Raw genomic sequence first — 13255 nt, forward strand, 5'->3', positions numbered from 1 at the left:
ACTTAGTCAAATGCAGCCTTGATATCAAGGGCAGTCATCCTCACCTCACTTCTCAAGTTCAGCTCTTTTATCCTTATTTGAACCACGGCTGTAATGAGGTCAGGAGCTGAGTGGCCCTGGCAGAACCCAAACTGGGCGTCAGTGAGCAGGTTATTGCTAAGCAAGTGCCGCTTGATAGCACTGTTGATGACCTCTTCCATTACTTTACTAATGATGGAGAGTAGACTGATGGGGCGGTAATTGGCAAGGTTGGACTTGTTGTGCCTTTTGTGTGCAGGACATACCAGGGCAATTTTTCACATATCTGGGTAGATGCCAGTGTTGTAGATATAATGGAACAGCTTGGCTAGGGGCGCGGCAAGTCCTGGAGCACAAGTCTTCAGTACTATTGCCGGAATATTCAGTGTCTTCAGGCGTTTCTTGATATCATATGGCGTGAATCGAATTGGCTGAAGACTGGGGCACTAGTGATGCTGGGGATGCTGCTGATTGCAGCAAATGATTTTGCACTGATGTGCTGGGGATATTTGTCGAGCCTCTTCCAGTGAGTTAATTGTCCACCACCATTCATGACTGGATGTGGCAGGATTGCAGAGCTTAGATCTGATCCGTTGGTTGTGGGTCGCTTAGCTCTGTCTATCACTGTCTATCATACTGCATATGCTGTACGCAAGTAGTCCTGTGTTATAGCTTCACCAGGTTGACATCTCATTTTTTGGTATGCCTGTTCCTGGCATGCCCTCCTGAACCAGTGTTGATCACTGGCTTGATGGTAATGGTAGAGTGGAGGTTGCCATGAGGTTGTGTTCAAGTACAGTTCCGCCTCATGGTCTTGAGTTGCTAGATCACAACATGATGGAGGGTGTCCTCAATGTGAAGGTGGGACTGCGGCAGGCGTTTTATGTATGTTTTTCCTCTCTACCTGCCACAGACCCAGTCTAGCCAGTTTGTCATTTAGTTGAAGTTGCTGCAATCAGCAGCATCCCCAGTCTTCAGCCATGTGGTATCAAGAAACGCCTGATGACACTGAATATTCCTGCAATAGTGCTGAAGACTTGTGCTCCAGAACTTGCCGCACCCCCAACATACTGTCGCAACCTGTGCCTGGGATCAGATATGATTCTGTGAGGAAGATTAGTCGTTTGACTAGTCTGTGAGGCACCTCTTTTGGGTGAGAGAGCATTTCAGAGTCAACCACATTGCTGTGGGTCCAGGTAAGGGCGACACATTAGTGTTCAAGTACAGTTCCGCCTCATGGTCTTCCAGGTTTTTATTGAATTCAAGTTCCACAATCTGCCATTGTGGGATTTGAACCCAGGTCTCCAGAGCCTGGGTCTCTGGATTACTAGTCCAGCAACAATACCACTACACCATCACCTCTTATATCTGAATATAAGAGCCTTCATAATGAAGCCTGACCTTGCCTTCACCCAGCATCTACATGTGTCTTTTTAGTACAAGTCCCAGAGTAGTAATCAGCCACAGGAACCCCAGCTGGGTTCTTCTGTTGTGACTGATCACTCAAAATCTTTCCCCGTCTAAGAGCATTCTTTTGGCTGAATAGTAATAACGATTTTTTTTAGAACCATTAAACCTGAATTATAACTGGTACACCATTTTGGTGCTAGAGTTTATGTCCAGATTCTACTGTTTGCCGCGGTGGAAGGTTGGTTCCTCTGCTACAGGTGCTGATTATGATGAGATCCGAATTTATCCTGTTTAAACTACAAACGCAGCGTGGTACCTCCTGAGTGGTGCTTAGAATGCATGTATGACCCTCAAGCACGAGAGAGAAAGGAGCTTTTGTTGTTGCAAATACAGTATCTCTGTTACCATGGTAATAGCTAGGCTGCTGGGATACTAATGCTGGTTTCACACCAGTTGAGTTTTTTTACACTCAGCAGGTGAACCCAGGATGGAGAGGGAGGATGCTCTTGTAATGACATGTCTGTTCTTTCTGCCACTTAGGATGCAACCAATTTCATTCCAGTACAAATGGGGTAAGGCTGTAGCTCCCAGATTTGCTCATCGCCACTCCCACCTTCCCCCCCCCCCAAAAAAAACTCCCACATTATATCCTTCCTGAAAATAATGAAACCCACTGTGGATATGGGAATGTGGGTACTGGAAACCTTGTGGTCCTTTGCCAAAGTGACCATTCTTCATGTGTGTTATGGACAATTCATCCATGGATAGTGGTTTCCAGTGGTGTTCCATAGGGCTCAATGTCGGGGCCCTTGCTATTTGTTGTATGTATTAATGATTTGGACTTAAATGTGGGAGACATGTTCGGGAAATTTGTGGATGACACAAAAATTGGCTGTGTAGTTGATAATGAATGATATTAATGGTTTGGTTGAATGAGTGGAAAAGTGGCAGATGGAATTCAATCTGGAAAAGTGAGGTATGCATCTGGGGAGGTCAGACAAAGCAAGGGAATACTTAATAAATGGGAGGAAATTGAGCGGGGTAGAGGAAGTGAGAGACCTTGGATTGCATGCCCACAGGTCCCTGAAGGTGGCAGGACAGGTGGATAAAGTGGTAAAGAAAGCGTATGGAATGCTTTCCTTTATTGGGCGAGGCATTGAATACAAAAGCAGGGATGTAACGCTGGAACTGTATAAAACAGTGGTTAGGCCACAGCTGGAATTTTGAGTGCATTTCTGGTCACCCACAATATTAGAAGGACATAATTGCTCTGGAGAGAGTACAAAGGAGATATACAAGAATGTTGCCAAGGCTTAAAAATTGCAGCTATGAAGGAAGATTGGATAGGCTGGGGTTGTTTTCCTTAGGACAGAGGAGGCTGAGGGGTGACCTAATTGAGGTGTACAAAATTGAGGGCTTAGATAGGATAGACAGGAAAGACCTGTTTCCCCTAGCTTAGTGATCAATCACCAGGGGCCAAAGATTTATGGTGATTGGTAGGATCAGAGAGGATATGAGGAAAAACCTTTTCACCCAGGGGCTGGTGGAAGTCTGGAATTCACTGCCTGAGTTGGTGGTTGAGGCTGAAACGCTCAACTTATTTAAAAGGTACCTGATCTGCACCTGAAGTGCTATAACCTGCAAGGCTACAGATCACGTGCTGGAAAATGGGATTAAAATGAGAAGCTAGTTGCTGTTTTTTTCTCTTTTTTTGGCAGACACGATGGGCTGAATAGCCTCTCTCTGTGCCGTAACTTTTCTATGGTTCTAAGGATAAAATCACAGCTCAGTCCAATCCTATTATTATTTGTCATTTGTGTGTGATGAACACGAGTATTTTCCGACAGGAGCCGTTATATGGAAATCAGGAATCCCCTTTGTTGCATCCATCAGAACTGAGGCTGATAGTGCTCCATTGTCTGTCTAGCTGCAATCGACTAACTGAACAAGGGAAAGGTCTTGTCCTGGGACCATTCTTGTCTGCTGCAGTATTGTACCACATGATGCATTTTCCAATTGAAAGATATTTAGTTTTTCACCTTTCCCTGATGATTCTAAGCTTATTGAAAAATTTGCAGGGGGTGGGCAGCATTTGGGTAATGGGGTTTTCTATTCATAGCCTCAGCTTCCTATTTTACAATGATTTGAGCTTGCAACCACTATCCTCTCTATCACAAAAACTGTCTACTTCCATCTCCGTGACATCAGCTAACTCTGCTTCTACCTCAGCCCGTCTGCTGCTGAAACTCTTGTCAATGCCTTTGTCATTTTTGAACTTGACTGTTCCAATGCCTTATCTGTCATCAGTTTCACACACAAGATCTCATGGGAGGGTGCGAGGAATCTCGTGTGGAACACTGGCGTGGGCCAAAAAGCTTGTTCCTGCACTGTAAATGCTTGTAATACTTTGGATTGCCTGCTTAGCCAGCCTCCCAACCTTCTTCTATAAACTGCAGCTCATCCAAAACTCTGCTGCCTGTATCCTGTCCTCACCCATCATCCCTGTTCAAACTCATCTACATGTGCTCCTGGTCACTCAATGTTGTGTACTTTAAGTTCTTACCCTTGTGTTTAAGACGTTTCTTGCTCCCCTCTATTTCTATAAACTCCTGTTGCCCTACAAACCAACCAAAATTGGATACTACTTTCAACGGTTAAGGCCCCACAGTTCAGAATTTCCTCCTCAAGCTTCTCTGCAATATTAAGTCCCTTTTAAAACTTGCCTTATTTGATCAAGCTTTTCGCCCTCTATACTGATCTGACTTTCATTAGCCCACATCCCATTTGAAGGAGCTTGGAATGTGCTAAAGGCACATTATAAGTGTAAAATGTGGTGGTGTAGCTCTGTTTCTTCCATTGAGATTTCTGATTTCACTTGCATGCCAATTACTAGCAGCGTTTTAGAGAGTGGCATTAGCTGTGGAAAATTGGCCTGTTTATAGTGAACAGTGACAGTTAGGTTATTGCCTGAGAAGTGGGCAACATTTTGTTCTTCAATATTAAATTTACTTTAAAAGGAAACATTTCCACCAAACTACTAAATATTGTCAGCAACCTTCCCAGTTCAGGAGATTATGTACTCTTTTGAGCTGTGTGATTCTTGCTGTTTAAATTTCGATTCCAGGAGTCTGGCATCCAAGATCCAGCTTCTGGTGTCTACAAAAATGTGGCTCAATTATTCCAGTGACAAATTGTTCCTCCTGAGCACTTGTAACTTAGTTCTACATTGGTTTATGAAGGCTGCTGGCATAAGGCAGCTGGGTCTAATAAACACTAGGGATTGTCTCATTGATGCTAGCCTTCTGGAATCTAAAGTAAAATATTTAAAGCAGCTGTATAGAGCTGCCACAACCAACCCTAGTTAAAATACCAGCGGTCCTGTACTACGATGTGGCAGCCTTGCTCATTTGTAGTACTTTCCCCATGGAATCAGAAGGTCATGGGTTCAAGCCTCATTCTAGAATTTGAGCATATAACCTAGGCTGACACTTAAGTACTGCAAGGATGCTGCACTGTCGAAAGTGCAGTCCTTCAGACATCCTTGCCAAAGCCTTAGCTGCCCTCGAAAAACTCAGCAGGTCTGGCAGCATCGGCGGAGGAGAGCACAGTTGACGTTTCGAGTCCTCATGACCCTTCAACAGACTCTACATGAGGACTCGAAACGTCAACTGTGCTCTCCTCCGCCGATGCTGCCAGACCTGCTGAGTTTTTCCAGGTATTTCAGTTTCTGTTTTTGTTTTGGATTTCCAGTATTCACAATTTTTTGCTTTTACCTTAGCTGCCCTCAGTTGTTTGTAAAAGATCCCATGGCACTTAAAAAATCACCAGGGCTTTTCTCCCCATGTCCTGGTCAACATTTATCCCTCAACCAACATCACTAAAACAGATTAACTGGCAATTTATCTCATATTTATGGAATCTTGCTGTATGCAAATTTGCCAAAGTGTTTCCCTACGGTGACCACACTTCAGAAATTCTTCTTGGACACCCTGAGGCCCTGAAAAGTTCTTCACAAATGCAAATCCTTCTTTGCAAAGCTGGGGAGCAGCAGAAGCCCTGTCTAATCTTGATACACATAACTATGTGCCTAGGAGCCATACAGACCAGAAAGGTTTCTTGTTCAGTCCCTACTCTGTGCTGAGCTCTGATTAGAAGTGCTTACATTGGCTTCAGGATTCTTGAATCAAACAAAGAAAATTCAGCAGGGTTCCTGCTCGTCCCTGCTGAAAGTGTTAACTTGTTCTTGTCCCAACAGGATAGGATGAGCCCTCTCCTTCACTCCTCCAGTAATGAACCAATAGCTTGGTGATGCTCGCAACACAGAACATAGTGAATGAGGTACTGGAGAGGGCTTGGTGCCTATAGTAGCCTGAGGAGGAGATGGTGATTTCAGTGAGTTAATGCAGCATGTAGATGGGAATCAAACATGGAACTATATGGTCTGTGTAGCTCAGTATCAAATTATTTTCCTTTATTAGCTGAGCTATGCAGCATTTTGCAATGTCACTGTCCCTGAGCTCAAAAGGAGAAAAAATAGCCATAGCTCAGCTTTTGTCCACAAATAGCATATCAGCGCTTACTACCTAAAGCTGTACTTGCGCAATGTACCAGAATACTGCTGGTTCTTATGGAGCCATACAGGAAGAGCCAGTGCCTTGCAAAGGAAAAGGAAGAACGGAAGTGCGGGTTCAAGGGAAATTCTATAAACCTGTCCCATTTGTAATTTTTAACCGGTTAGCCACAGAATTCTAATTTAGATTGAATTGCCTTTTTTTTTTTGAAAGATGCTGAGAAACCTCAACACAGTGGTTAAAGATAATGCATGGGACTCGGGTAACGTAAGTTAGCAAGACTTGCATGCTGAGAATAAGGATAGAATTTTAAAAAGTTTGCTGGTGAATGAGGAAAGATAGATCTTTTGCTGTCCCAGACTAGAATAAGTGAAAATGCTCTGTTGGAGCTTTGGGTTGGATCAGAATCTGCTGAGCTAGATTCCATTGGCATCGACATTTGCCTGTGACAAATTGAAACTCCCTTTTTTTTGGAATAGAGTATTTTGAGATGGGTCTAGCACTAAGTGTTAAGCTGACTTGTGCCACTATAAAGATATAATTGAACTATGATATGCTTGTGTGTTAGTGGACAAGTAAAATGCCATTCTTCCAAATCAGAGTTTTGAAATATTAAATGCACTCCTCTTGCATAGGTTTTGCTTTTATTAAAAAAAAACATTAAACTCCATTAGCACTTTACGATTGCACTACTACAATTTAAGAGCATTGACAAATATGAAGTGCGGTTTTTGAAATCAATTATTCCAGACAGTTAGTGTTAGGTTTCGGAGCAGCAGAGCTGTCATGATGCAAGGTTTTCTTTCCCCCCCAGAACACACGTTACATTCATGGCCTGATTCTCTGTATTTAATGATTCCTGCAGCAATTTGTGGAGTTGTTTTTTTCTCTATTTTAAGTGACTTCCATCTAATTCTTTTTGTAGTGTGCTTTTATAATTGTGGTTGAAACGCTTCGGGGGGGAAAAAATCCTGCAACAAATGACGTGTCTGTGATTCATGTTAATTCTGTTAAAGCCCCCTCACACTTTCTCAATGTGCCTTCTTTGTGCATGTTGATCAAATCAGCCAATTGGAACTTCCATTCATCTCTGTCTGTCATTGATCAATGGCAGAGGCCTAAGTCTGAATGCATGATTTGAACAACAGTCCATCCCTAGCCTCTGCAGTCTCTTGATGGGATAGAGAAGAAATATTTTAATTGTGGCTTTTAGTAATTATTTTACCGTTTATGCACCTTTTTAAGTAAAAAGAATGTTGGAAGATTTCCCCTCGCTGCCCAGTTGAGAGAGAGCTTGAAACTGTTTCTCGTTCATGTCCTCTGCTCCTTTCTCTTGTGGCGCCCGCCCCCGACCCCCTCCCCCTCTCTTTCCTCCCCGTTCTCTCTCTCTCTCTCTCTCTCTCTCTCTCTCTCTCCCCCCCCCACACCAAACAAAAGTTAACCTGCTGTGTCCCTTCTCCCTTGTTGTGACTTGAAAAGCTTCCTCTGGCCACTGTCTTCATTCTTTTCCTGCTGCCCCAATGTGTTTAGAAATATTTCCCTACTGTTTCCACCATGCTGTTCACTGGGATGAAAGGGAATGTCAATCTAATGTGTCCCTCACTGCAATGTATGGCTTTCTTCCTCTGCCCTCCTCAGCCTCCCCTCCACTTCACGTTGCAAGGGTTAACTACATTTAATGTGCATTCAAGGAAGACAAGGTATGGCAGATGCAATGTACATCATACAGCAGAATGGAAAATAAATGAGGATGTTAACCCATGCATTAATATGGATGTCCTGTTTAAGTTTTCTGTTCTCTAAGTCATATATGATATTATGACATTTTAAATAATGCCATAAAGTAGCATAGGAAACCTTATTCTGTAATTCCAGCACGTAGTCACAGATGTCGTAAATCACTACATATCATTGGGTATTGGTGAAATCTGCTGGTTATAGTAGCTGACCACTTGGTACAATTAAGCCCTCGGGCTGGCATATCATTAGAAAATTAGATCATTTTTTTTTTCATTTAGATGTTTACAGATTTTGCAGTTCCTGTGACGATTTTCACACAGTTTTACATCAAAATTCAACCAAATGAATTTTGACAGCCATTTTGGTGGGTAGTCTTGGGGTATCTGCATATTAAAATGATAAAAAGGCAATCCTCCACAGCTGTGCATATACCTCTTGGGATAGAAAGGGAAGTAACAAATAGAATGCAGATGATACCAGTTAGTGATGCTTACAGATATAGCATTGTCTAAACATTAATATTCTGTTTCGCTACGGAAGGCTTCGCTCTCTTAAAATATCTCAATATATTGCCAGACTCATTCACTACATAAAATACTTTGAACGTGGTAAATGTCTTGGTTTGAGGGACACAATCTTAGTGGTACTCGGTACTAAAAGGTATCTTTTTTAATGTTTCAGAGCTGTAAGGTTGACTGCCTGTAATATGGTATCCTGACAGTTCCTAGCAATGTATCGTGGAGGTACAGTGCTGTGACTATTGCTTGCTGAGATGGTATTTCTTCATACTGTGACCACTCTGTTGTTGGAAGAAGATTTAAGAATGTCTAAGTAAGTACAGATACTTTCTCATGATAATGTGTGTAGCCAGGAACCTGAGCGTTAAATTTTTCCTTATTTTCCCTTTATAGTGTTCAGGAATATGATCAGGGATAGCCCTTCCAAAGATTAGAAATGTGATTTGCAGTTAATATCCTTTAATTGTTCTTAAAAATGCTTCTGCCAATTGTAATGTATCCAATGGGAGATAGATTTTTATATCTTGTCCCTTCGCCTGAGCATTGTACCTACTAATCCTTATTTGTTTTCAAATTTTCTCACCATTTTCCTTTAGAAGTCACTGACTCTTGTTCTGCACTGCCAGCCATCCCTTGATATCTTTGTCAAGTGATCAGTCTGCTTTGGTGAACCTAGGCAGTAGGTGTTGGCATACTATTGAGTTGAAGAGAATTTCACAGACTAGTCTACCCAATATATTTCTATCCACTTGTGTACTTTCCAGCAGTGGTCACTGTGTAGGAACCAGCAATCGGCATCTTGGTTGAGTTTTCCACTCCGTAACCCATTTGCAGAGGCTGATTCCATTTGCAGTTGGCCAGGAATGAAATCTAGGACCCTCTTGTCTGTATATCTAAAGCTTCATCACACACTGCCTCACACAATGGGAAATAAAATATTGGACGTAGGCACTATTTGGATTGAGCATTCATCAAGTGAGATATGTCATGGCTAAGTGCTGAGTATCATAGAAACTGAAAGCACATGAGGGTACCATTCGGCCCATCATGCCTGTACTAGCTCTTTGAAAGAGCAGTTGTGCTTGGCCCCACATCCCCATCTTTGTCCGTAACCTCGTAACTTCCTCATCCCCAAGCAGCTGTCTCACTCCCTTTTAGAATTATTTCTTGAATCAGCTTCCACCACCTTTTCACGTACAATGTTCCAGATCACAACAATGTAGTGAAATGGTTTCTCCTCATCTCCTCACTAGATTCTTTGCCATTTTTGAATCTTTGACTTCTAGTTATTGACCCACTTGCCAGAGAGAATAATGTTTTGTCTATTTACTCTACCAAAACGTCTCATCATCATAAACCTCTGTTCAGTCGCCTCCTAACCATCTCTGTTCCAAAGAAAATAGTCTGAACTTTTTTAACCTCTCAGCTGAGGCTCCTCATCCTTGAAAACTACCCCTGTGCTCTTTCTAAGACCTTTACATCTTTCCTGAAGTATGGTGCTCAGAATCATCCACAAAATTCCAGCAGATTTATAAAGCTCTAACATAATATCTCTTCTATTCTATTCCTCTATTTATTAAAACCAAGTAACCCATTTGCCTTTTCAATCACCTTACCAACTTGCCCTGCCGTCTTTAAGGATTTTTGTATCTAACTGTCAAGATCCCTTTGCTCATCTACACTTTTCAAAATTGTGCCATTCATGGTATACTGTCTTTATGTATTAGTCATCCCAAAATACATCACTTCTCACTCTTCCACGTTGAACTCCACCTGCCATTTTGCTATCCTGTTTATGGTACCCTAAAGCCTATAACTATTCTCATCACTATCTACTACACACACTCTTTGTCTCCATAGATGCTGCATAACCTGTTTGGTATTTTCAGCATTTTCTGTTTTTGTTTCAGATTTCCAGCATCTGCAGTATCTTGCTTATAGCTAGGGAAAAATTTGGGCCTATTAAGGGCAAAAGAAAAATCTTCATGTTGAGGTAGAGGACATGGCTAAAATATTAAGCGAGGACTTGCATTTGCCTTCACAAAGGAAGAGAATGTCATGAAAGTTACACTAAAAGAGGCCAGGGGAGTTTATATATACAACATTGGCTTCACTACCTTGTTCAACCTTCTGTGTTAGCTCATAGAAGAATTCAGTCAAGTTAGTCAAAAATGATTTGCCTTTTAAAGAAATCCACGTTGGCTCTCCTCCTTTAACTGTTCGTGTCAAATTAAATTTTATCTTATCCCTGACAATGGTTTCCAATAACTTCCACATCACTAGTGTCAGGTTGAACAGGCCTGTAGATTTCTGGTTTACCCCTCTCCCCTTTCTTGAATTGTGGGTAGCACTAACAACCCTCCAATCCTTTGGCATTGCTCCTGCATCCGATGACAATTGAAAAGTTGTGACCACTGCTCTGCTGTTTCCACCTTTGCTTCTTTCAGCAACCAAGACACATTCCATCCAGACCAGATGACTTACCAACTTTCAATAATACTAATGTGTTTTTGTGCATCTCCTCAATCCATTAATATCCAATCCAGAACTCCCCTGGCCTCTCTTAGTGTAACTTTCATTGCATCTGTCTTCACAAAGGAAGAGAATGTCAAATCCTCATTTAATATTTTAGCCATGTCCTCTACCTTAACATGAAGATTTTTTTTTTTGCCCTTAATAGGCCCAATTTTTTCCATAGCTATAAGCAAAATACTGCAGATGCTGGAAGTCTGAAACAAAAACAGAAAATGCTGAAAATACTGAACAGGTTAGGTAGCATCTGTGGAGAGAGATAGTGTGTGTGCATGTTTTAGGTCGTAACCTTTATCAGAACTGTTCTGACGAAAGGTCATTGATCTGAAACATTAACAGCATTCTGTTCTTTTCTTTCCCTGGCTAATCAGTTACACTTCATGTGTTTATAAAATTTTAGCCTTTTAAGTTTTAGAGGTCAATTTAATGTTTCCTACTAATCTTATCTCATAACTTCTCTACTTCCTGTACTTTCTATAATCTTGCTTATTAATTGAATCTTCCTGCTGACATTTGTCATAAGCCTTTTTCTGTTTTATTTTAACTTTTATTTCTTTTCTCATACCGGGTCCGTTAATTTTCGATGCTCTGCCTTTTTCCTCCTAAAGAATATGTCCGGTTTGCCCAACGCAAACTGGAGGAACAGCACCTCCATTTTCCGAAAATAGGCACTTTACAGCCTTCCGGACTTAACATTGAGTTCAACAACGTCGGACCATGAACTCTCTCTCCTCCACCTTTTTTAATCCCTTTTTAAAATTTATTTTTATTTTTTATTATTTTTATTTTTATTCATTGATTTATCCTCTTTTCCCCAACCACCGCCCCCTCCCCCACCCCCCCAAAAGGGCCATCTGTTACTTGTTCTCTGTTGTTCTTTCACAGAATGCTGATCCTTGTTCTACTATTCACATATTCTGCTTTCTTATCTTTATGCCGCTATCAGCACCTTCTTTAGCCCTTACTGCTACCATTAACACACTCTGTCTTGTGCCCTTGACATCTTTGTCAATCCCATCTATCACTGACCTATCCAGCTTCACCTGCTCCACCCCCGTTAAACAGTATAAATTCCATCACATTTCTACTTCTCTTAACTCTGAAGAAGAGCCATACAGGCTTGAAACGTTAACTATGTTTCCTTCTCCACAGATGCTGTCAGGTCTGCTGAGTTTTTCCAGCATTTTTTTGTTTTTATTTCAGATCTCCAGCATCCGCAGTATTTTGTTTTTTATCTTATGTCCAGTTTGTGCCTGAATCCCCTCTTCCCTGAATACTCTGTCATTGCTTTATCTGGCAATCATCTTTTCCGATCTACCTGTGCTAGATCCCTTCTTAAATCACTGGAATTAGCTCTTCCCTAGCTGAGCGTTTTTACCTTTGATATTTTCTTGCCTCTTTCTATAACTACATCATTCTAAATTGTGCTGTGATCGCTGTTAGTTTGATGATCATCTCCTGTAACACACTGCATATTCCCTACTCCATTTTCCAGAACCAGATCCAGCACTGCTTCTCTGTTGAACTGGATTAACTTCTGCATGCGTATCACAAATTCCTCCCCTTCCATGCCATTAACACTGCTTTTCCTAGTCTATATTAGGATAGTTAAAGTCGCCTGATATTATCACGCTATTTTCGTTACATGCCTTTTAAATTTGCCATTAAAATGCTCATCTATCTCTTCACGGTATGGAGCTCCCTTTTATCTGCTCAGTCTGAATGTCAACCTTGGTGCATTCCCTTACTGAATCATTCAGTGTAACATTTCCCATGTTAGCCATTCTTTCAGGCCTATAAAGCGCAATTGCAATCTTGGTGCCAGTCGGTTGTTTTTAAACTGTGCTCACTTCATAGCTCTGCAAAAGCATTTTAAATAGGCCCTTACAGGAAATAGGGGCCATCTCTCCTGTAATTCCATGTGCCATTATCATTGCCATAAGTGTTTTAATGAATAGTTTTTGAAAACTCATATATATAAACTAATGCACTGAATTTCCTTTCTCCCCTTAAAGTACTTTTTTGAAAAACCTTGTGTTGAGTATGCCTTGTCTTTGGGAATCCATGTTAGTTTGGTTTTCTTCAAGTGTTTAGTAATTTCAATCTATATCATAAGCTCTTATCTGATCTTTAACTTTCTGTTTTACCATGTTTCTTTCTTTGAAGAATGTCACGTTTTCCACTGTCCAAATCGCTAGAGCAAAATTCTGGAAAATTGTAGCATTTCACCAGGATCTTTGATTGTAAACAAACATGTCCCATTGATTTATCTACCTTACGTTTGTGTAACATCTTTTGTACCAGTTCCTTGAATAATGACTTCCCTTTTGGTTAAACAATAACCTTTCTTAATGACTCCAAAGTCGCCTCTAGTGCGAAGCATTGATGAGGCCATTGTTAGATTATTGTGAGAGATTTTGGGTGCCTCATTACAGAAAGGACATTGAAGTGCTAGAGGCTGTATAA

At 41.3% G+C, this 13255-nt stretch overlaps 1 protein-coding gene across 3 annotated transcripts in view; it reads left to right on the forward strand.

Moving 5' to 3' along the window:
- usp49 (ubiquitin specific peptidase 49) overlaps positions 1-13255 on the forward strand; it is a 71263-nt gene that overhangs the window by 20903 nt on the left and 37105 nt on the right. For all 3 annotated transcript variants that reach the window (XM_041195429.1, XM_041195430.1, XM_041195431.1), the window contains exon 2: positions 8421-8570. The gene's annotated coding sequence lies outside the window, so the exon portion shown is untranslated. The remainder of the gene's footprint in view (positions 1-8420; positions 8571-13255) is intronic.

This window comes from Carcharodon carcharias, chromosome 9 (assembly GCF_017639515.1).
Source record: "Carcharodon carcharias isolate sCarCar2 chromosome 9, sCarCar2.pri, whole genome shotgun sequence".
NCBI classification, from domain to species: Eukaryota; Metazoa; Chordata; class Chondrichthyes; order Lamniformes; family Lamnidae; genus Carcharodon; species Carcharodon carcharias.